Below are 22,993 nucleotides of genomic sequence, written 5' to 3'. Positions count from 1 at the left end.
TTTAAATTAAATATATTTCTGAATGCTTCACAAGAAATTGTAATCTGGCTAATGAGAAATATAGGTTGATGATCATTTACAAAATGATTAATTCAATGGGGAGCCTTGCCCAGCAGGAACACATGTTGTTGGTGTGCTGTCTATAATTTACCCTCAATCAAAATTAATGATTGGAAAATTGTTGGGCGCACGCCTGCACTTTACTGATAATAACTCCCATGTTGGTGTGGTTTCCCGCTGCAAGTGCACTTTCCAAATATAGTCCCCCTAAAGCAGAATATGTATTATTAAATGGATTTCCCATGGCAAAGCTCCCAGGCAGCAAGCCAGGATTGTAATCAGAAAGTATGTAGGAAAAACATTTGGCATCCTAGTACGTATTGTGGTACACTTATCAATGAGATATTACTTATTTTGGAAGACTTCTTGTGACCTATTATTGTCTTTTGCAACCTGCACAAATCATTCGATATTCAACTCACCCAACAGGCTGGTAAATGGAGAATCAGCAGCTATTATACAAATGAGCAGCATTTAAATGGATTTAGAAGATATGGAGAAGAGTAAGCCAGGGATTTGTGCTACAACATACCGAGATCAATAGAGACAACTAAGCAATCACTGCAGAACCAACTATTGCCGATGATCATACATTTAATATGGGAAAGGAGGGATATCCTGTATTTCCTCAAAATGATTGCCTCACAAAGTATGAGAGAAGATTACAGAGTCAAGGCCCATAGGTGTGCTTGAACGTGGTGAGGCCAAGCCAGTTCTAGCAATAGTGAATGAGCCTTTTTAAAAATCATCTCATCAACCAATACAAATATCTACAGGGCCCACTTGTATCTCATAAAACATTGCATCTGGCCATTTGACATGGAAGTTACAGGTCGAAGGGTAGATATTGCAGATGATGCATTAGCGTAAAGGGAAAGCACCATGGCAAAGTTCATTAAAATTATTCACAACTCGGGGTCACTGTTTAAAAATAATGAGGTGAAATCTTTTCTCTCAGAGCATCGTGGGTCTTTCTTCCTGACTCTCTTCCTGAACTCTCTTCCTGAAAAGGAGCTGGAAGCAAAGCCTTTGAATATTTTTAAAGTAGAGCTGGATAGATTCTTGGTAAGCAAGGCAGCGATAGGTTATCGAGGGTAGGCAGGATATGGATTTGTGGTTACTATTAGATCAGCCATTGTCTTATTAAATGGCAGACCTGGATTGAGGGGCTGAATGGTCCACTCCTGTTCCGTCTTCATATATTTGTACATGAAACAAAATAAGGCAATAAATCAACTAATGTAATTAAGCTTTGTACCTTGATTGTGCTGAATAATTTAGCAACACATCAAAGGATTGATGTTAATTAAGGAGTACCATGTTCCTTCAGGGATTTTTAAGGCTATTTGATTGTACACCTGTGAACAGGAAGGTTACACTCTTCTTTAAAAGGACAATGTTGTTAAGACCTTTTCTCCAATACATTTGCCTTGTAATTATGGCAGAGAAACTGTAAAGTGAAACCTGCATCAAGAAGCAGAAAAATTCAGACAATTACTATGCAACCATATAAAAATCTTTATTGTCACAAGTAGGCTTACATTAACACTGCAATTAAGTTACTGTGAAAAGCCCCTAGTCGCCACACTCTGGCGCCTGTTCGGGTACACAGAGGGAGAATTTAGAATGTCCAAATTATCTAACGGCACGTCTTTCGGGACATGTCAGAGGAAACTGGAGCATGTAGCCATCTGGGATGGCCACTTTCAGTATACAAAATGGACACTCGCAGAGCTTAAAAGGGAAATATGGACAATACTAAGCAACAAGCAGGCACAGAGCCTGAATGTATATTTGGAAGGCAGTTAGCAGACGGAATCGAAACTCTGGGTCGATTTACATATTGATGGCTCATCTCCGGGAAACAAAGGACGAGTGCTCAGGTAGCCGATACTGTTCCAGACAGTCCGGCGCCACTGCACCAACCAAAAGACACAAACAAAGCAAGGCCAATGGCCACCTAGGACACGCCCAGCCATCAAGGCACCAGCCCCTTTATTGGTTTAGATCGATGACGATGATCAAGAAGCTGTCCAATTAATTAGGACCAAGTTTAAGGCCCGCCTAAAAGCGCGCAAAGCCCCTCCAAGTATAAGAAGGAACCCCCGCCAAAGATTCAGCCTCTTGGATTTGGCTCTCAAACGGAGAGACCCATCCACCAGCATCACCAGAAGCAGTAAGTTCAAGGTCAACGCTCGCTACCAGACGGACGGCCTCAGCTGTTCTCCTGTTACCTCTTCGAACCCAACAGCCTCAGATCCGAACAACGGCCATTGTTCCTCTGACCCGAAGTTAAGTACAGGCGTTAGTGATAGATATAGTTTAGCCTGTAGTGTTATTGTGCATGAGTAGATCTTACTGTGTGTAAATAAAGTAGCATTGACTTTGAACCAATTAACTGGTGTATTGGCTCTTTGATCGGTATTCGGGTTGAACCTTGTGGAGGTATCGAGAGATACTTGGCGACTCTGAAAGTATACTCATAATTAGGATTAAGAAAGGCGACCTTATTAACCGCCATATTTATAGCAAGTAAACAGAGTAATATTACTGGTGACATCTGACGGGACTCGACCTAGAAGTGGCTTTGTCACTCCGAGAGAACCCAAATTTGAATGAGAAACCCAATTGGAAAAAGAAGAACCACAAGCGTAAGGCCAATATTGATCAAACCACCAAGATTAGGAAGTGTGTTATTTGCATGCGTACTAACAAGGGATATAAGGTAACCTCGATAGATTTTGTTGCGTAAAACTATCGGGAGTTTTGTAGACCGGAAAATAGCGTGAGCCATATCCGTGTTTACATCACCACTTTATTCCCCCCTGTTCCAAATTCGGTAGAAACCCATTGGTAGCAGGAGAAATGGCAATGAAGGTAATGGAATGCCTTATGAACCCCCAGGAATTTGAGGTCGCAGCGACCAGTAGAGCAGGGCAGTGTCCCGTATGGGAAGAGGAAATTCGAAAATATCTCAAAGGGAAAGGATGGCCCCTTTGGAGCAAATTTTGTGCAAACGACGAAACAGGTCCCGGAAGTATAGGGCATAGTTGGTGGGAGAACCTGACCGAGATTCATAAGAAAATCTTAGGAAAAGCTCGTAAGCTGATGGCAATCGTGTCCCGTTGGCACAATTGCGAGGCACAGAGGAGGTCGTGAGGACGCTCCGCTGAGAGATTGAAGAGAGAGAGAGAGGAATAGTGAGGGAGACGTTAGCGAGTACGAAGAAGTTAACAGGCAACTTAGCAGTTAGCGGCGAAGGGCAAGGAGATGGCTGATGCCAAAACTTGGCAACAGTCCATTCAGGGAAAATCAGATTACAGTAAAGCAGAGGAAGAGCAGGCAGATGCCAACATGCATCCAGTTAGGACACATCAGAACCCCGCATGGGTAAATGAGGGAAGAAATAGCCCACAGCAGCCTAAATCCCACGAATGTTACAATTGCGGACAGTTAGGACATTACGCCCGAGAGTGCAATGCCCCCAGAAACAGCAGCGAAACCAGCAGGCAAAAACCCTGAATAAGAATAGAGCTAAACCCATTCATAGTGTTAGCGCCCGTTCTGAGAATGCAGACATGAACGGCATCGATTGACGGTGTTCGGACTCCCCAACTTGGGCCTGCGACACCCTTTGGGACAAGTCCAGAAGACCGGTAGTAGCAGGCACAGTCCGGGGACACCCCGTAGAATTTCTTTGGGACACAGGAGGGTCCCGCACCATGCTAAATTCCTCCACAATGTTCCAATGAGACACATGGGCCACCACAGATACCATTACCCTCAGCGGTTTCACAGGACACTTGCAGCCCCGGTAGTGATTCAGATAGGAAACATTAAAACCAAACACCCCGTCCTTCTCGTAGATCTACCCCAGACAGCCGAACACATTTTGGGGATAGACTTTATGAGCTGCCACAATATTTTGTTCGACCCCGTAAACAAATGGCAAAGGCAGCACGAGCCCCCGCTACGCGCACAGTTGGAGACTACGCACACAGAATTAGCGCATTAGGAGACTTCTGGTTCAACCCTCGAGCCATTAGTCAGGACAAAGACGTCAGAGATGTTTTGCAGCGGAACAAAGCTTCTTTTGCCCAGCACAAGCACAACTGCGGCAAGATAGCAGGTTTAGTCAATATTACAGGACCTGACCCCAAACCCCAAAAACAGTACGGTTTTCCCCAACAAGCAGAGGGAGAAATCGCAAAGGTTATCCAGAGTTTGCTTGACCAAGGTGTACTCCGTTCAGTAGCCTCAATGAAAAATGCCCCAATTTGGCCCGTCAGGAAACCCGATGGCTCATGGCAACTGACTATTGATTATAGGGAACTAAACAAAGTAACCCCAGTTGGAGCCCCCACCATAGCCATGAGTCCAGAGACAATGTTAAAACAGGGACTCCAGTCAAAATCTTTTTTGGTTTTGGACATCAGCAACGGCTTTTGGCCTATTCCATTGGATAAAGTGTGCCAATATAAATTTGCTTTCACCTTCCAGGGACAGCAATACACGTGAACGTGCCTACCACAAGGCTACCACAACTCCCCCTCCATTTTCCACCGAGAACTGCCGAATGGATTAGACAAATTTTTCTGACCCAATTGCCTTGTCCAGTATGTAGACGACTTGCTTCTACAAACAGACACTAAGAAAGAGCACATTTTGCTTCTCGACCAATTATTAGGACTCCTTCACGAAATTGGATGTACGGTAAACCCTAAAAAGGCCCAGATTCTACAAGAAAACATAATTTATTTAGGCACAGTGATCACACATGGCAAACGCGAGATCGAGCAGAAATGCATCGACTCTATTGTCAAATTACTCCTGCCCCATAATGTCACATCCCTCCGGTCATTTCGAGGACTGGTTGGCTACTGCAGGAACCACATAGACGGTTTTGCCAAAAAGGCTGCCCCTCTTTCCGAACTCCTCAAAAAGCACACCCGATGGGAATGGCTTCCACAGCACACGGATGCATGGATGCATTAAAACGAGCCCTCAGCACAGCTCCCGCATTACAGGTCCCAGATCCCCTTTCCCCATATGCAATTAAGGTTGCAACCACCGACCGAACCTTTCAGCCGTGCTCCTCCAATAAAGACCATTTAGGCCCCGTATCATAAGCCTCACAAGTTCTCGACCCAGTTGAGCAAGGATTTTCTGCCTGCGAAAGGCACCTGCTCGCAGTTTTTTGGGCTGTTCAATACTTCGCCTACATAACAGGGCTCAACCCCGTCACCATTTTAACAGAGCACATCCCAACCCAACTCCTACTAGATGGTAGACTAAAGGACGGCACATCCAAATTCGCGCCACACATTGGACCCTGTGCCACCGTGCCACCCCAACTTAGAAACTTTTCCATTAAATCTCACCCAACACTTTTCATTGCCTTAGGAGATGACCCACAGAATTGTTGATAGATCTTCTGGGACCTGGCCTATGCACTCTGATATGTACTATGATCACTTTACATCCATTTCGTAATGTACTCAATTTTTGATGAATATTGTAAATTACTGATGTAATACATTTATTACGAATTTCCATAACACCTGTTGCATTCATTTAATGAATGATTATCCACCCTATTTATACGGGAAAATGCAGTTGGGGGGGCTGAAGGGGGAGGGTGTGGAGGGAGGGTTGGGAGTCGCATGGAGAGTTTGGGGGTGAATGCTCCCGCGGGGGCGGAATGTTCTCGGGGGGGCTTAGGTGTCTACTCACTCGTGCTGCCCGGTGAAGGTCATTGACCTTTTTCCTGCACTTCAGGCCAGTCCTCTTGGTCACACTCCTGGCGCTTACAGCAGCCAGCTCACCCCAGGCAGCACTGGCTGCCCTGTGGCTGACCCTCCCGGACACTTAGGGAAACAGGACATCCTTCCTTGCCTCCACAGCGTCGAGGAGCCCCCATATCTGCATCTCTGAGTCTTGGGGAAGATCTCCTGGGTGCCATTGTTGCGAGCTGCCTGGGGTTGGCTGAGCAAGTGCTGCTTAATTGCTACTCGATCGTGTTAAGCAGGCGCTGGCGGGCTCAGTGCCAGCGAATCAGCTGATGAGCCTTCATTTGCGAAGAGAATCCCGTAAGGCCTCATTAAGTGGACCAATTAACGTTGAATAGCGTTGCTGGCCTCACTGGACCCTGCGCTGGGAAGCTCGTTGCAGTTCACGTTTGCTACAACACTAAGTGTCTTTGAAGAGCGGTGGGGAACTCGCTGGCAGAGCCGACGGTAAACACCCTGAAAAACCTGCCATAAATGAATTTTGAAATGTTTTGGGTGAAACGCGGCCACCGTCTTTTATTGGGAACTTTAATTAGACCGTCTGCTTCTGCATCTTGCTTGCAAATGGCTATTCTTATGACATTTGAAACAGCTATATTCTTTGTACCTACATCTGTCCTTGGAGTGTTGTCCCCCACAATGGTAACAAACCTCTAAGCTTTGTGACTGCCTGTCACTTTTCTTCTTTTCAGGCTCCACTGCTCTCTCGCTTTTGGAGTTTCGAGCGACTGCCACTACCTGGCATAACTGGTTCATTGACATCTGCACGCTTTGCAATTTGAAAGGCTTTGTTCAGCTCTCAGTCGCTTGAGCCAGCTCAACCGCCTTGTCCAAGGATAGCTTGGTTTCTGCTTGCAACTTGTTCTGAATATTAAAGTTGGTGATCCCACAGGCCAACCAGTCACGTAGCATATCGCTGAGAGGACGACTGAATTCACAATGTTCAGACATTCGTTGAAGTCTGGCTACGAAAGCAGATAGCATGGGCTGGATTCTCCATTTCAGGGGCTAAATGATGGCGCCAGTAGAGCATGTGTGGTATTTTACGATCGAACAATCGGCGTGAAACCCTCACCCATTCCGGCACTGGTAAGAGGCTAGCACCAGCGCCGACTGAAACTCCCACCTCCCCCACCAAAAACAGCCGGAGAATGGCCGGGTCCAGAGCCGTGCATGTGCACCTGCACGGCTGACGACCTGTAGCGGTCGCACCATACAATATGGCGCTGGCTGTGCGCGAACCAAACCTGCCATCGTAGACCCCAAAGCCCAGTCTCTGGCCAGCCCCCACCAGTTCCACCAGCCCTAGCAGAAGCCCCCCCACGGCCAGTGGCATGGATCCCGGCCGAGTGTCGCGGAGCTGGACACAGTTCACAGCCGACAGGCCGGGGTCCCGACCGCTTGGACCACACGTGTCCCACGCCGTTGGGAACTTGGCCCATTGGGGGCAGAGCATCACAGGTGGGCTTGCCGATGACGCGGCAATGCTGTTAAAACGGCGCACGTCACAATGATGGCAGTTTGGAGGCGGCGGAGCTTGGAGGACAGGTGTCAAACCGGCGCCGGCCCCAATTTTGCCGCGGAAATCCATTCTCCACCCAATCTCCAAACTCGATTTTGCAGTCGGGCTACGAAGAACCCCGCCCCATTTCAACTGGCCCTCTGATGGCTGATGAAATCTGTATCTCTGCTTCATGATTGAGGGTTGGGAGTGAGAATGGTTCCTCACTAACTGCACAAATTGATCAAAAGACTTGAGGTCTGCAGCCTCCAGAGATGTTAAACCTTGCAGGAGTTATATGTTTGTGGGCCGCAAACAGTAAATAATATTACTTTCTGTTTCTGCCAAGATTTCACTGGCAGTGAAAAAGTATTGAAGCCTTTCGACAGAGTGACCCCAACTTTCGACTTTCCGATCAAACGGACCAATTCATCTGAACAGTAGCATTGTTATTCGGCTGCAGATGATCTTTTACCTTTTAGCATTCCAAGAGGCTCTTCCAACCCCCCCCCCCCCCCCCCCCCCCCCCCCCCCCTGACTGGCTTGTTTTACTCTCATCGCCAATGTTGTGTTGCGAGGCAATTCATGAGGAAATGTTGAAACACAACAGATGCTTACTAAACTAAGGCAAACTATATACGCTGGACAACACAATTGATACACTTGTATCGCCCATTTAAAGGAGTTACGCTACCACAGAAAACCTTCTCCATGTTCTTAGTTTATAAATATGCTATAAAAATTCAGATGGACTTAATCAATCCGTTTTTTTGGCAAATTAGCAGTGCCTTTATAAGCATTTAATTGTTGTTGGCAGCAGACCAGAATCTCAAAGACTAATAACGTTACAGGATTTCTGATCTGTCTTATGGTAGGTGTAATAGATCTGCTTTTCTGTGAGAATGGACCTTGCAAGGAAGTTGGCAAATTAATAGGAGAGTTACAACAATAATATACTCATTATATAATGCAAACTCTTCAATTTTATATACTTGACTGTTTAGTTTATTTTGAGTGGTGAAAATGTTGCTTATCATTCATATATGTAGATTTTTTTTATAAAGGAAGTATAAATTTAATTATTTTTACAGTAATTCATTATTTAGGTTTTCTTCTGGAAGCCCTATATCCTGTGGGTCTTTCTTTTGCAATGCTAACGCTGTTTTGCTCCAGATAGCTAGTATTTATTTTGGGAGTTAAAGTTAGCGAGTCCTTGGGAGTGTGTCAGCATTTTTGATTTAAAATAATTGGTCGCAGCTGGAAAATATTAGTACAAGTAGCTTTGCCTGGGAATGTGCCAGCCACGTAGATAGCAATGCCATTTGTTAATCCAATCGTCAATTTAGACCTCCCAATATTTTGGGCCAATTTTCTCCATGCACTTCCTGCTCCGGTGAGAGAGGAGGGGGCTCTGCGTGAAATTGCTTGGACTGGATTCGCCACCACCACCCCACAGCGCCCTCATTTGGCGTGAACCAGATTAGCATGTTTAAATACCCATTTAAATATGCTTGGCTGGTTTGATACCGGATTCTCCCAGCTCCCGGCATACTCCCACCCCACCCCACCCCCACCCCCGCCGGTGCTGCGTGAATCCGGCAGGAATCACGACTGGTCTCCACAACCAGAGACCAGGGGCGGGATTCTCCGGCCTCTAAGCTGCAGGAGGCAGTGCACCGTTCGCTGGCAGACGGATTCTCTGCTCCCGTTGCTGTCAATGGGATTCCCACATTACCGGGTGCCAGGGGCAGTGCCAGCTGGGGCAGGGTATGAAAGAGGCAGGCATGAAAGGAGGGGCATGGAGAGGAGCATGAAGGGAGGGTGAATATTAAGGGGGGGGGGTGAATGGGGTGGGGCTTGAAGGGCAGGGCATGAAGGGGGGCATTTCGCAACCCCATAGTGGGGTGTAACTCACCTGGGGTGGGGGTGGGGGGCTGCTGTACTGGTGATTAATGCTGGCAAGAAAGCCCACATCCCATAAAAATTAATTTTTACAAAACATCAGTAAGTCGGGTGAAAAGAAAGAGGACGAGGAAGCCGGTATTAAACTTGAGCTAGCAAGAACTCCAATTCCCCGTTGTCTTGTGCTCCTTGAATGATGTCTCAGCTTAGTAGATGAGAAGGGACTATGTGAATACATAGTTTTGGAAAGGCAGGGATGCAGGTGGTTGTAAGGGTTGAGGGGGTTTGATGGGGGTGAGGGGAAGAGTGTTGTGGTTGGGGGCGGAGAATGTTGGAGGGTGGGTGAGAGGGTATGGGGGGTATTGGGGACAGGATTTTGGGGGGGGGGGGAGGCATGGGAGGGTGGAGGAGGATATTGGGGTGGGGATTATGAACAGGATTATATCGTCTTTTGCAGAGTTCCTGGAGCATTTATTCAAACAAATAAAATGTGTTTCCTGTAAACGTATAAGGAATAATTTTCATCTCATTGCAAGGCTGTTTTTGCTGAAAAGCTGACCGAAAATAAACCAGTTACTCATACACCCCACCCTCATACTGCTATCTTTATGTGTGCTTTGATTTGCTGGTGCTGTAGCCCGAATCCCTGTCTCGAACGGGTGGGAGTCTAATGAAAGCATGTAAATAGGAGTCAAATGATGCGATTTAGACCGACAGTATTTTCAGCATTCATTGCTGAACTATTGCCAATTCTTGCCCCTGGCAATCAACCATGGACGAGTCGAGTTGTAAAGCAAGCATTTTGACAATACTTAAAGGGACCCTCAGATGCTCTCAAGCAAACCTGTGTGCAGTTCTTGGAGGACTTCTTCTGCGGTCGCTTGGGGCTTTTCACAGTACAATGTAAAGGACTTGAAAGTGTTTACAGCTGGTTGTTGCAACCTGTGAAGTAGACTCGCTGGCAGCTTACCTCTGTGCTACAAAAAGAAGTGACTCCACTTTAAGCTGTTGCTGCTGGTCCTTGATAAGCAACTGCACCAGCGCTGGTCACATTGGCTAACTGTTTATGGGAAAAGCATTCATCAGTGCACATTAATGAGGAGTGGAGGTCAGGATAATGGCCTTCATCTCGTCTACTTTCCATCCATTTAACATTTGAACTTCAAAATCTCTCCCAAAATGTGTGCAATTTTATATAATGCTGAGAAAGGTACACAAATTCAATAAAATGGGGTTGGCTTCCACAGTGTGAAGTTTGAGGTTTGTTGTTGTGAGCTCAGCAGTTGAATATGGAACAGGATCTGAAAAGCTCAAGATCCAACATTTGTATATTATTCCCTTGACCGTTGAGACTTACAGACCTTAAGCAAACATCTTGATTTTATTTCAACAGCATTCAACAAAATTTTAACAGCACCAACATTGTGGTAACTGTAAATGTGGAGACCAAAACCGAGAACAAATCGAGACTAAAATCCTTTAATCCCAGGAGCTGGTCAATTATAGATATAATTATAGAACAAAACCCCACATGGTACATGCAATACAGGGTGGGTTCTCCATTGTGCGACGCCGGTATTGGGATTCCCGATTAGGCAGAGAATGGTCTGTCGAGGGAAAAACGGGTCTGGTGCCCGGTGTCAAACCATTTGTGATGCACCGATCCCCCACCAACGGCTTTAGTGCGCTAACCTGTCCCAGCGGGAGGATGAAAATCACCGGTTTGCATCCATGTTCATTTGATTAACAGGCTGGAAGCCCGAGTCTCCACCTCCCCTGTTATGTACCGACCCCCAGAGTGGGAAATCCACCAGACGGGCTTTGGTGTAAGTTTGCCCAAGTGTAGTCCTGATACAGAGCTAAGTGCTTTCAGTTTCTCTTTTACGCAGCAGAAATCGGTTAGCTGATTTTGAAGGGGTGAGGGGCTGTCAATCATAGCAAGAATATTTACAAACATTGTGGTCAGCATCAAAACAGGATTTTGAGATGCATTAAAGCGTGAAGGGAAAGATAGATAAACAGACCACCAAGCACCTGTCTCTGAAGTAATAAAACTGTCAATCATTGACTAATGCAATGTACTGCTGTGTGAAATTGAACGGGAGATTTTCATTTCAAAGGCTGTCAAGGGATTTGAAGTGTGCTTTCTTTTTGAGGAAGCCTCTGACACTTGTAACAGCTGCTGCTGTAAACACTTTGGTCTGAGGCAGCAGATGTTAGGGATTGGTAAGTCAAAATGGTGATTTTTCACTTTACTGCCTGGATTGCTCTTCAGCTTTCAGGCAGGGGTGACTGATGGGGGTGACAGAAGGAGGGATCTGATGGAGGTCTCTGTTTTGGATCTCTGATAGTGGCTTTATGATTGGGGGGGTCACCCTTATGCATACATGTTGTAAGGTGGTGCCCCATTATTCCTGTGCTGGTGGTGGGGGGTGGGGGGGAGAATACCCCTACTTGTCAACATCATAGGGGGTGGGTTCGCGTTGAAGAGGAGAGGGGGGGCCTGCCACTGGCCTTGGTATCAGACCACCTGCTCAAAATGGCGACCTGATACTGGGATTCTGTCAGAATCCAGAAAGCTCTCTCAGAGAATGCTGCCGCCAGAAAATGGTCAAAGATTTCCGGCCTACATGTGAGTAGATTCCGAGAAAGGGTGCCATAGAGGTCATTGATGACAAATAAACTTATTAAATGCGGCTCAGTTGGCCTTAGTTTCTTGGCCGAGACTGCATGGACAGGATCATTTGCACAGTTGAGGCAGCCATTGTTGTTTGCATGGAGTGTTACAATGATGCACACCCCAGCAAGTAGCTGACTCGCTCGCTATGCCAGCCTGCCCTGCAGACATAATACTGTGGGCAAACTAAATTTTTGGAGTGCGGGAATCCCGCCTTCACCGAGTAGGATGATAATAATAATCTTTATTAGTGCCACAAGTAGGCTTACATTAACACTACAATGAAGTTACTATGAAAATCCTCTAGTCGTCACAGTCCGGTGCCTGTTCAGGTGCACTGAGGGAGAATTCAGAATGTCCAATTCACCTAACAAGCACGTCTTTCGGGACTTGTGGGAAGAAACCGGAGCACCCGGAGGAAACCCACGCAGACATGGGGAGAATGTGAAGACTCTTCACAGACAGTGACGCAAGCCGGGAATCAAACCCAGGTCCCTAGTGCTGTGAAGCAACAGTGCTACCCACTGTGCTAATGTGCAGCCCAAGATCCCTCCCTCAGGAACTGCTGGCCGATTCAGGTGGCTGGCTGCTCCAGCAGTGCCAAGATCTTACTAGTGGGTGCTGATGGGACAGCAACCATAGGTTGGTGAGTTCAGAGACAAGGCAGGTAGGAAGGAGGGAGGGTCCTATCTTGGGGGGGGGGGGGGGGGGGGGGGGGTTGTCCCCCATGATGTGCAAAGGCCCCCCCCCTTTCCGTCCCACCTTATTAAAAACTATTGAACAAAAATGCCCTCTGAAGTGTTGGCTAGTGTAGACTTGAGAGATGAACAGACACTTCCAACACTGATGAAGGTTCAACTCAATTTTATTAAGTACTTCTAACTAACACACGATGACTGTGGGTCTAAATGATGCTAACTTAAGCTAGAGACCTAAGCCTTGTCCGAACCAGTTGATTCTCTCAGCACGTGGTGTGAGTCTGTGCTGGGCTGGATGAGTTCTTGTTACTCTCAGAGGCAGCACCCAGAATGAGCGGGAACCGTGGTGCCCTCTGCCTTTATAGTGTGTGTATTCTAACTGGTGATTGGCTGCGGTGTTTGTACATGTAGATTGGTCCCTGTGTGTGCCCATCAGTGTGTGTCTGCACCATTACTGGTGTATATTATGACATCCCCCCTTTTATAAAAAAAATGTTGATATGGGCATGTGATAATAAATAGTGTGGGTGTGTGGAGAATGTACCTAGCTACGTGTGAGGTGTGAAGACATATGTACAAAGCTATATACAGGGAACAAGACTATTTACAGAGGAAGGTGCCTGGTGCAGATGACTACCATGAACTGAAACAACCAACGAATCTATTTACAAATCACTGGATAACGAATGCAACACTAAAGGATATAGGAAAAAAACATTTCAGAAAGTCCACATGTGTACAGAGTTCATAAGTTCAGTCTCTGAGGAGGGCGACAAACTCTGGTTGACCACCTCAAGGGTGGGGCAATGGCTGGCGCCTCAGGAGCCGGGAGGGATGCAGCACTGTCAGGGGCAGACAGAGCGACCGGAAGCACCACACAGTCCACGGCGGGATCAGTAGAAGAGCTGGTCGGAGGTTCCCGTGACGTCCCTGGAACCAGGCGAAGAGCACGCCTGTTGCGGCGCCGAATGGATCCATCCGGTAAGCGGACCAGGAAGGAGCGGGGGGCCACCTGCCTTAGAATGACAGAAGGCGCAGACCAGCCACCATCTGGGAGGTGGATGCGAACATTGTCGCGTGGATGGATGTCGGGAAGCTGCTGACCTTCCAGTAGACGGCTTCTCTGGCCCTGCGGCGGCATTTCTCGATTCCTAAATGGCCTTAATGGAGTTGCTCCAACACTAGCTGGCACATACTTTGTGGGACGACGATGCGATCCAATTTCAGGAGCACCCTGTCGACAACCGGCAGGTCATCGCGGACGTTGTAAAATTGCGGGCATTGGCCCTTGAGCCACCCATCTGACATTAGGCGCATCACCCGCTGCAGAAGTGGATCAGCCGCTGTCTCGCGGTGAATTTGCATCAGTCGTGCATCCGTAGCTGGCAAATGGGAGGCTGCAAACTGAACGTGGGCGTCTATTTGGCAAATGAAGCCGTCATGATCACATGGTGTTGTGATCGACCTTGAGAGGGCATCGGCAATGGCAAGGTCCTTGCCAGGGGTATAGATCAGTTGAAAATCGTACCTGTGCAGCTTGAGTAGGATATGCTGGAGGCAAGGTGTTATGTCATTCAAGTCCTTTTTGATAATATTTACAAGGGGGCGGTTTCAACCGTGAACAGCAGAAGTCCATAGACGTAGTCGTGGAACTTCACGACTCCAGTGAGAAGGCCGAGACACTCTTTCTCAATTTGCGCATAGCGCTGCTCTGTGGGAGTCATCGCCCGCGACACATACGCAACGGGGGCCCATGACGAGGCCTCGTCTCGTTGCAGGAGCACGGCACCAATCCCCGACTGACTGGCATCAGTAGAGATTTTGGTCTCTTTGGTTGGGTCAAAAAAGGCCAACACAGGGGCCGTGGAAAGCTTAGCCTTCAGCTCCTGCCATTCACGCTCGTGAGCAGGGAGCCATCGGAAATCTGTGGTTTTGCGAATCAGGTCTCTGAGGGCCGTGGTGTGTGAGGCGAGATTCGGGATGAACTTCCCGAGGAAATTCACCATACCCAGGAACCGGAGGACGCTTTCTTGTCCTCGGGCGTCTTCATGGACGTGATTGCTGCAATCTTGTCCTCGTCCGGACGCACCCCCTGGTGGGAGATATGATCTCCCAGAAACTTGATACTCGACTGGCCGAAGGAGCATTTGGCCCCATTGAGGCGGAGGCCGTGTTCGTGGATGCACCTGAAAACACGCTGAAGGTGGGCACACGCTGAAGGTGGGCAATGTGTTCCTGTGGGGTGGTTCACCAGATAATAATGTTGTCGACATATACCCGGACGCCATCGATCCCCTCCATCATCTGCTCCATGATCCGGTGGAAATCTTCGGACGCAGAGATGATGCCGAATGGCATCCGGTTGTAGCAGAACCTGCCAAAGGGTGTGTTGAACGTACACAGCTTCCTGCTTGACTCATCCAGTTGGATCTGCCAGAAACCCTTCGAGGAATCCAGTTTTGAGAATAGTTTGGCGTGGGCCATCTTGGACATGAGCTCCTCATGTTTCGGAATCGGGTAGTGCTCCCGCATGATATTCTGATTCAGATCTTTAGGATCAATACAGATCCGCAGCTCGCCGGACGGCTTCTTGACGCAGACCATGGAGCTCACTCAGCCTGTGGGTTCCGTGATGCTAGAAATGACTCCTTGGTCCTGGAGGTACTGGAGCTGTTGCTTGAGGTGGTCCTTGAGGGGCGCTGGGACTCTGCGAGGTGCGTGAACGGCAGGCGTGGCATTGGGCTTGAGTAAGATTTTGTACGTGTGCGGGAGTGTGCCCATGCCTTGGAAAAAGTCATGGTATTGCTGGACGATGAAATCTGTGTCAGAGGATGCAGACACACCGCTTGAAGAGGGAGAGTGTACTCTCTGCACTAAGTGGAGCAGCTTGCGTGCCTGCGCACCAAGCAAGAAGGCTTTTGAGACAGCACCAATCTTGAACGGGAGAATGATTGTGTGAGCACGATGTGTCACCTCAAGGCGGCAGGAGCTGCTGGTGGCGATGGCATTGCCATTGTAATCCAGCAATTTACACACAGATGGCAGGACAGCAGGCTGTACGCAGAGCTTGCAAAAATCAGACAACGCAATAAGATTGGCAGAAGCGCCAGTGTCCAGGCGGAACCTGACAGGGGACCGGTTGACCATAAGGGTGGCACACCACTCATCATCCTGGCTGACGCTGTGGACATGGATGGGTTCAGTGCCACGCTTGGGGGACATCATGTTCGTAGTAACGACGCCGATTTGGAACGGGACCTGTGGGTCATTGCAGGCATAGTCAGAATCAAGGTGTAGAGTAGGTTCATTGATGGCAGGCTGGATAGCCCTGACGTCTCTGTGGGGCTGGGTGGACCTCCTATAAACAGCAGGCAGGGAAGATCTGCACATTGCAGCGTAGTGGCCTCGTTTGCCACACTGCAGGCAGCGTCGGGACTTCACGGGACATTGCCGCTTTAAGTGGGCGGAGCCGCAGTTGCCGCACTCCGGAGCGTCGGGACGTTCGTCGCGCACCGTGCATGCGTGGGGCGATCCAGCATAGCGTGCAACTGCGTGAAGCGGTTGGTGACGTCGGCACGCTCGCTGCGTGTAAGCGCGGGACTCCGTGAAAAGCGCGTGAAATGGCCGCCATCGTTCAGATCCAGAGCCTGAAAAGATTTCATCATTTGGACCCGTTCTGCCTCGGTAGGGGCTTGCCGGCCGTTTCAGCAGCCTGGATGCAGGAGTAACGCGTGGAGGCATGTTCATGAAGTACACAGATCTCAATGGCCATAGAGAGAATGAGCTGCTTTACTTTTAGTAGCTGCTGGCGCAGGGGCTCAGATTGAACACCAAAAACACTCTGGTCACGGAGCATGGAGTCGGAGGTGGACCCGTAGTTGCAGGACTGCGCAAAGACGCGGAGGTGGGTAATAAAGGACTGGAAAGGCTCGCCCTTACCCTGAATTCGCTGCTGAAACATGTATCTCTCGAAGCTCTCGTTGACCTCGGCCGCGCAGTGGCTGTCGAACTTCAGAATTATGGTGTTGAACTTCGATTTGTCCTCCCCCTCATTGAAGGTGAGCGAGTTGTAAATGTGCAGAGCGTGGTCACCGGCTGTGAAGAGGAAGAGAGCAATCTTCTGTGCGTCCGAGGCAGATTCCAGGTCCCTGGCTTCGAGGTACAGCTGGAAGCGCTGCTTGAAAAGTTTCCAGTTCGAGTCCAGATTCCCTGCAATGCGGAGGCGTTGGTGGGTGAACGGAGTCCATTCTGTAAGGACTGGTGGAAGGCAGATCACTGAAAGGTAGGTCTCAGAAGTGCGAGCATCCCTCAACTTCTGGTATCATGAAGTGTTGGCTAGTGTAGACTTGAGAGATGAACAGACACTTCCAACACTGATGAAGGTTCAACTCAATTTTATTAACTACTTCTAACTAACTAACACACGATGACTGTGGGTCTAAATGATGCTAACTTAAACTAGAGACCTAAGCCTTATCCGAACCAGTTGATTCTCTCAGCACGTGTTGTAAGTCTGTGCTGGGCTGGATGAGTTCTTGTTACTCTCAGAGGCAGCACCCAGAATGAACGGGAACCATGGTGCCCTCTGCCTTTATAGTATGTGTATTCTAACTGGTGATTAACTGCAATGCGGAGAGGCGGTGGTGGGCGATTGGTCCCTGTGTGTGTCCATCAGTGTGTGTCTGCACCATGATATACTGGTGTATGACACCCTCTTGAACTGTATTATGGCATGGGCGGCATATCATTCAGGTCCGACTGGCTAATTAACGAGCTTAACTGACTCCTGAATCTTTATTTAAATATGGCGGGTGGGCTGCCAATTTCAGCACCCGCCCACCTATTCTGAGCTTGGGAAGATGGTGGGCTGGGTACCAGCCCTATTTTATATACCTCCCTGCCTAAAACATGGCCAGCGTGTGCATATAAAATCAACCCCTTTATGCTTTTCCTATAATCATAGTCTCAGTTTAAAGAATGCACACTGTCAGAGAGTTTTTGAAAATATGGATGCTCGTTGCTCACCCTGAACTACAGAGCACTAACTTCTGATGAACGGTTTCCTTGTTGCCCTTTTGGATAGTGGCATAACAGCAAAAAACAATGCACAATTGTTTGGAAAAAAAAGTAAACTTTTTTTTGAAGTTCACTTATTTTGCGAAAAAGATTGCTCTGCAAATATTCACGATGTGCGGCTGTACAAAAACTGGCCAGTCTGGGTCACACCACTGAATCTTCTAATGTGTCATGAAAAGGGATGGTGGTGGTGGTGGTTGGGGGGGGGCATTTAAAGGAATCATCTGATACTCTGTCAATTACCTGTCGGGGTTTCAGATGCAGCTACTTTGTACATATTTGGTGGGATTCATCCAATCTGTCATGTGCTGCTGAAATTATTACTGTATGCACTTGAACTGCTATTAGTTTGATCACATGATCACTCTTCTCAAGGACACATGCCACAAGAACGGTAAGAGCTGCTGAAATAAGAACTGAAAAATATCAGTGCTCGAAAGAGCCTCCCCCCCCCCCCCCTCCCCCCACCACCCATACACAGACCCATAGCAAAATTGCCTCTACTCACCAGTAAATTATCTTGTAGTTCCAGTGAAAGACTTTTGAACATCAATCTTCAGTTCAAGCCTGAAAGCCTCCCTGGATTGTGGTAGTATATTTCTTTGAGTGAATGCACCGGCGTAATCTGATGGGATAATTTAGCATTCTCTCAGCGAAGCTCGTGTTCAATTCGCGTTGGTGGCAGAAACTAATCGTTCCCTTTTTGAAATTGTACTCTTATTGCACGCATCTTCACCCGGTGTCAGCACTGAGATCAGCATGTCTGAAGTAAAGGGAGCCAATCTATCACATGTCTCAGCCTTCAGTTCTCGTGGTTGATGAGGAAGTGTTTTTGCAGGATTTAAGATGCTGCGCATTCCAGGCCTTGATGGATTGTACACATAAGGGTCACACTTAGATACTGCAGGTGTGGTGAACCTTTGTTGAGCAGATGGCAGCAACAAAGGTCCCATTAAAGATGAACAATTAGTATGATGGTTATTGTGGTCACAATGTTATACTTACAAAAGACACTTACAAAACCTTGGTGAAGCACTGAAACAAGGAACTATTGTGAGCTGACCAGACACATTTAAATAAACCACTTTCTTATCATGCTAATGAGGTAGTAATAAGCGATTCTAATTTTAGACTCAACAGCCTTCAGATATCCAACCTTCCATTTATTAACCTCCAGCTTGACATTCCTGATTCCTGCCTTTCTAAAGGAACATCCATCCCATCAAATTTCTGGCATTCAGACTTTCTGATTGCAATGACTTGTGTATCTTGAGGAAGATATTAATACAAATGTTTTAAACGGATTTCAAATGTAAGCCAATAAATCTAAATATCTATAATTTCTACAATAGTAAATTGAAATTAAAATTTTGGTGTAAAACAAAATGCTTTGAGTGTTCAGATATCACAGCCACCATCACACATTTGAAGGAAACATGAAAATCTCCATTGTTGCACGGTTGCCTCACGGCGCCAAGGTCCCAGGTTCGATCCCGGCTCTGGGTCACTGTCTGTGTGGAGTTTGCACATTCTCCCTGTGTTTGCGTGGGTTCCACGCCCACAACCCAAAAGATGTGCAGGGTAGGCGGATTGGCCATGCTGAATTGCCCCTTAATTGGAAAAAATGAATTGGATACTCTAAATTTATAATAAAAAAGGAAATCTCCATTGTTTGCTAAAGATTACTCCAAAATGCTCCAATATTCACTTGTTCGTTATATTCTCAATTGATTCTATGTCTCTCTACTAGAGATTAGGATTCCGTGAGTTCCATGTGTAAATTATTTTTCTTCTCTCTACAGATCTTCATCTTTTTCAACTTTTTTACAGGGACTGTCTCAGACCTGTCATTTGTAAAACATACAGGATTGTCTTTACAAAGCATTGGACATTTGAACAGATGGCAACCTTATACTGAATGTCAGTCTATGAGCTCTCTTACAGCAGGCTTCCTGATTAATATTTAATGTGAATGTACAGCTGTTGGAAAAGGCTGGCCCCAGCCTGTTGTTCAACAAACAAAGGATGTGTCTAGACCAGAAAGCGGAGAAGTGTCATAAAAATGGATTTTAGCATGTTTGCAAACAGTTTGCTGATCATAATGAATGGGTTTATCGATCAAATATGATTGATGGTTCATTGTGGATTAGTATATTTCACTGAAAGCTTCCCAATCAGCACAGGAACAAAGTTTGTGTTGGGAGAAATAATGGAGAATGAAGAGGTATATTTTCATAAACCCACTAAATACTTAAGGTGATGTTGATCTATATTACACTCAAGTTGGTCTATTCAATGGTATCATTTTATGACAGTAATTGGAGGTACTTACATCAGCATGAAGAGTGCCTTTATTGTGAGATTTCCTCATACTCTAGTACTATAATGCGTTATCTGTAGCGAGGAGCAGTTAAATGAAGATGCTGTTGTTGCCAAGGCTAAAGCACTTCTGAGAATGGTTAAAATTGATCTATAAATCAACTTAGTGAATATTTTGGAGAGGTACCATGGCAACCGGCATTCCAAGCATCGCTCTGCCTCTCAAAACCTGGAATGAGCATCCTCAGTATGATAAGGAGGACAGTCTTTAATTATTCAACATTTTAGAATTTAGAATCATAGAGGCCATTTGGTCTCTCATGTTTGTCGCAGCTCTGCAAGAGCAATTCACTTAGGGCCACTTCACCTGCCTTTTCCCCATAGTCCTAAAAATTCTTCCTCTTCAGATAATGATCCAATTCTCTGTAGAATTGAATCTGCCTCAACCATTCTAAGGCAGTGAAGTTCCAATCCTAAACACTCACTGAGGAAAATAGTTTTTCTAATTTCACCGTTGCTATATTTGCCAATCACTTTAATCGGTGTCCTCTGATTCCTGATCTTTCCAGCAAGGGGATCAGTTTTCTCTCTTCTGTCCAGATCCTTAATGATTTTGAACACCCCATCAAATCTCCTCTCAGACATCTCCTCTTTAAGGAGAACAGCCTCAGTTATTCTAATCTATCCATGTAACTGAAGTCCCTCACCTTTGCAGCCATGCTCCCAAATCTTTTCTGCGGCTTCTCCAATGCCTTCACATCCATCCTAAAGTGCGGTGTTCAAGAATAGGACACAATTCTCCAGTTGAGGCGAACCAAATATTTTTCATCAAAGTTCATCATAACTTCCCTGTTTATTGCGAATATTAAAAAATAAAACAAAATTCTACACATGTTATACAGGTGCAAGTACAAACTGTTAAATGACCTCATAGAAAACTAACAAGAAGCAGCACGGTGGCACGCTGGCTAGCACTGCTGCCTCACGGCGCTGAGGGCCAGGATTTGATCCCGGCCCCGAGTCACTGTCCGTGTGGAATTTGCATATTCTCCCCGTGTCTGCGTGGGCCTCACCCTCACAACCCATAAGAATGTGCAGGGTAGGTAGTTTGCCATGGTAAAATTGACCTTAATTGGAAAAAAGAATCAGGTACTCTAAATGTATAAAAAAGACTAACAAGGACTCCAGGCCTATATATCAAGAGAAATGATAAGACTTCCCAAAGTCAGGCAGTCCAAGTTATGCATACTGAAAATGACTGATTGTTCTGGATGGTGTCCAGCTTATGTTATATAAATAAACTACACATTAATATGTTTATATAAAAAGGTCCTACATCGTGATCGCGGAGTACGCCGCGCAGCTGGGGGCCCATTGACAGAGGCCAGCCCAGCGATCCTCCGCTCCCGACCAGCCGAGTTCCCTACGGCGTGAAACTAACCTGGTATTGCCGGTCGGGATGCTGGCGTGGCTGCTGTGGACTCAGTCCGCGGCCGTCCTGAAGTAGGGGCGGAGGGATTGGACACTGGGGGAGGGGGCCTTATAGGCGGACGGGTTAAGATCCGCAGGGTCAGATCCTCGGGCGTGCGGCCGATTGTGGGGGGGGGGTCTAATTTTTCAGTTTGCCGCCGCGGTCTGATTCCGCCATGGCGCTCGGCGTGCGCATACGTGGACTCAAAACCGGAAGTGAGGGGGCCCACACTTGCAGCTAAAGCTGCGTGAATTACTCCGGATCTCTGCTAGCCTCCTGCAGGGCATGGAATTAGCTGTACATTTTTGCAGGATTCTCTAGAGTAAAACAACAGCATTTTTACGCCGGCGTGGGGACATAGTGTGCTGGTTTAGCACAGTGGGCTAAATAGCTGGCTTGTAATGCAGAACAATGCCAGCAGTGCGGGTTCAATTTCCATACCGGCCTCCCCGAACAGGCGCCAGAATGTGGCGACTAGGGGCTTTTCACAGTAACTTCATTGAAGCCTAATTGTGACAATAAGCGATTATTATTATTATTATTATTATAGTCCCATTTTGGGAGAATCCAGCCTATGGTCTGTCATCAAGCAAAAAAAGGAAGTTGGAGTAAATCTGAAACTATAATTATTGGACTTTTGTTCTGGGATTGGCACCTCGACCGTGGGATTGTTTCCGGGTCTCAGACCTGAACAGTTTTGGCGTGACATTCTCATCGCCATTTTAGAAGAGACGGGCTGCAGCAGAGGAACGGGCTGCAGCAGAGGGAGCGGCTGCAGCAGAGGGAGCGGCTGCAGCAGAGGGACGGGCTGCAGCAGAGGGACGGGCTGCAGCAGAGGGACGGGCTGCAGCAGAGGGGCTGCAGGAGAGGGAGCGGCTGCAGCAGAGGGAGTGGCTGCAGCAGAGGAACGGGCTGCAGCAGAGGGACGGGCTGCAGCAGAGGGACAGGCTGCAGCAGAGGGACGGGCTGCAGCAGAGGGACAGGTTGCAGCAGAGGGAGCAGCTGCAGCAGAGGGACGGGCTGCAGCAGAGGGACGGGCTGCAGCAGAGGGATGGGCTGCAGCAGAGGGGCTGCAGGAGAGGGAGCGGCTGCAGCAGAGGGACGGGCTGCAGCAGAGGGAGCGGCTGCAGCAGAGGGACGGGCTGCAGCAGAGGGACGGGCTGCAGCAGAGGAATGGGCTGCAGCACAGGGAGGGGCTGCAGCAGAGGGAGCGGCTGCAGCAGAGGGACGGGCTGCAGCAGAGGGACGGGCTGCAGCAGAGGGACGGGCTGCAGCAGAGGGGCTGCAGGAGAGGGAGCGGCTGCAGCAGAGGGAGTGGCTGCAGCAGAGGAACGGGCTGCAGCAGAGGGACGGGCTGCAGCAGAGGGACAGGCTGCAGCAGAGGGACAGGCTGCAGCAGAGGGACGGGCTGCAGCAGAGGGACAGGTTGCAGCAGAGGGAGCAGCTGCAGCAGAGGGACGGGCTGCAGCAGAGGGACGGGCTGCAGCAGAGGGATGGGCT

General features: G+C 47.8%; 1 long non-coding RNA gene across 1 annotated transcript in view; it reads right to left on the bottom strand.

Annotated features, from left to right (window-relative positions):
* The window catches only part of LOC119968664, a 37,230-nt gene extending 18,671 nt beyond the window's left edge, over positions 1-18,559 (bottom strand). The window contains exon 1 of the long non-coding RNA XR_005461170.1: positions 18,212-18,559. This is a non-coding gene — a long non-coding RNA (uncharacterized LOC119968664). The remainder of the gene's footprint in view (positions 1-18,211) is intronic.
* Positions 18,560-22,993: the final 4,434 nt, after the last annotated feature.

The sequence above is a fragment of the Scyliorhinus canicula genome, chromosome 7, assembly GCF_902713615.1.
Source record: "Scyliorhinus canicula chromosome 7, sScyCan1.1, whole genome shotgun sequence".
Taxonomy (NCBI): domain Eukaryota; kingdom Metazoa; phylum Chordata; class Chondrichthyes; order Carcharhiniformes; family Scyliorhinidae; genus Scyliorhinus; species Scyliorhinus canicula.
This window is presented reverse-complemented; position numbering and strand designations above follow the sequence as displayed.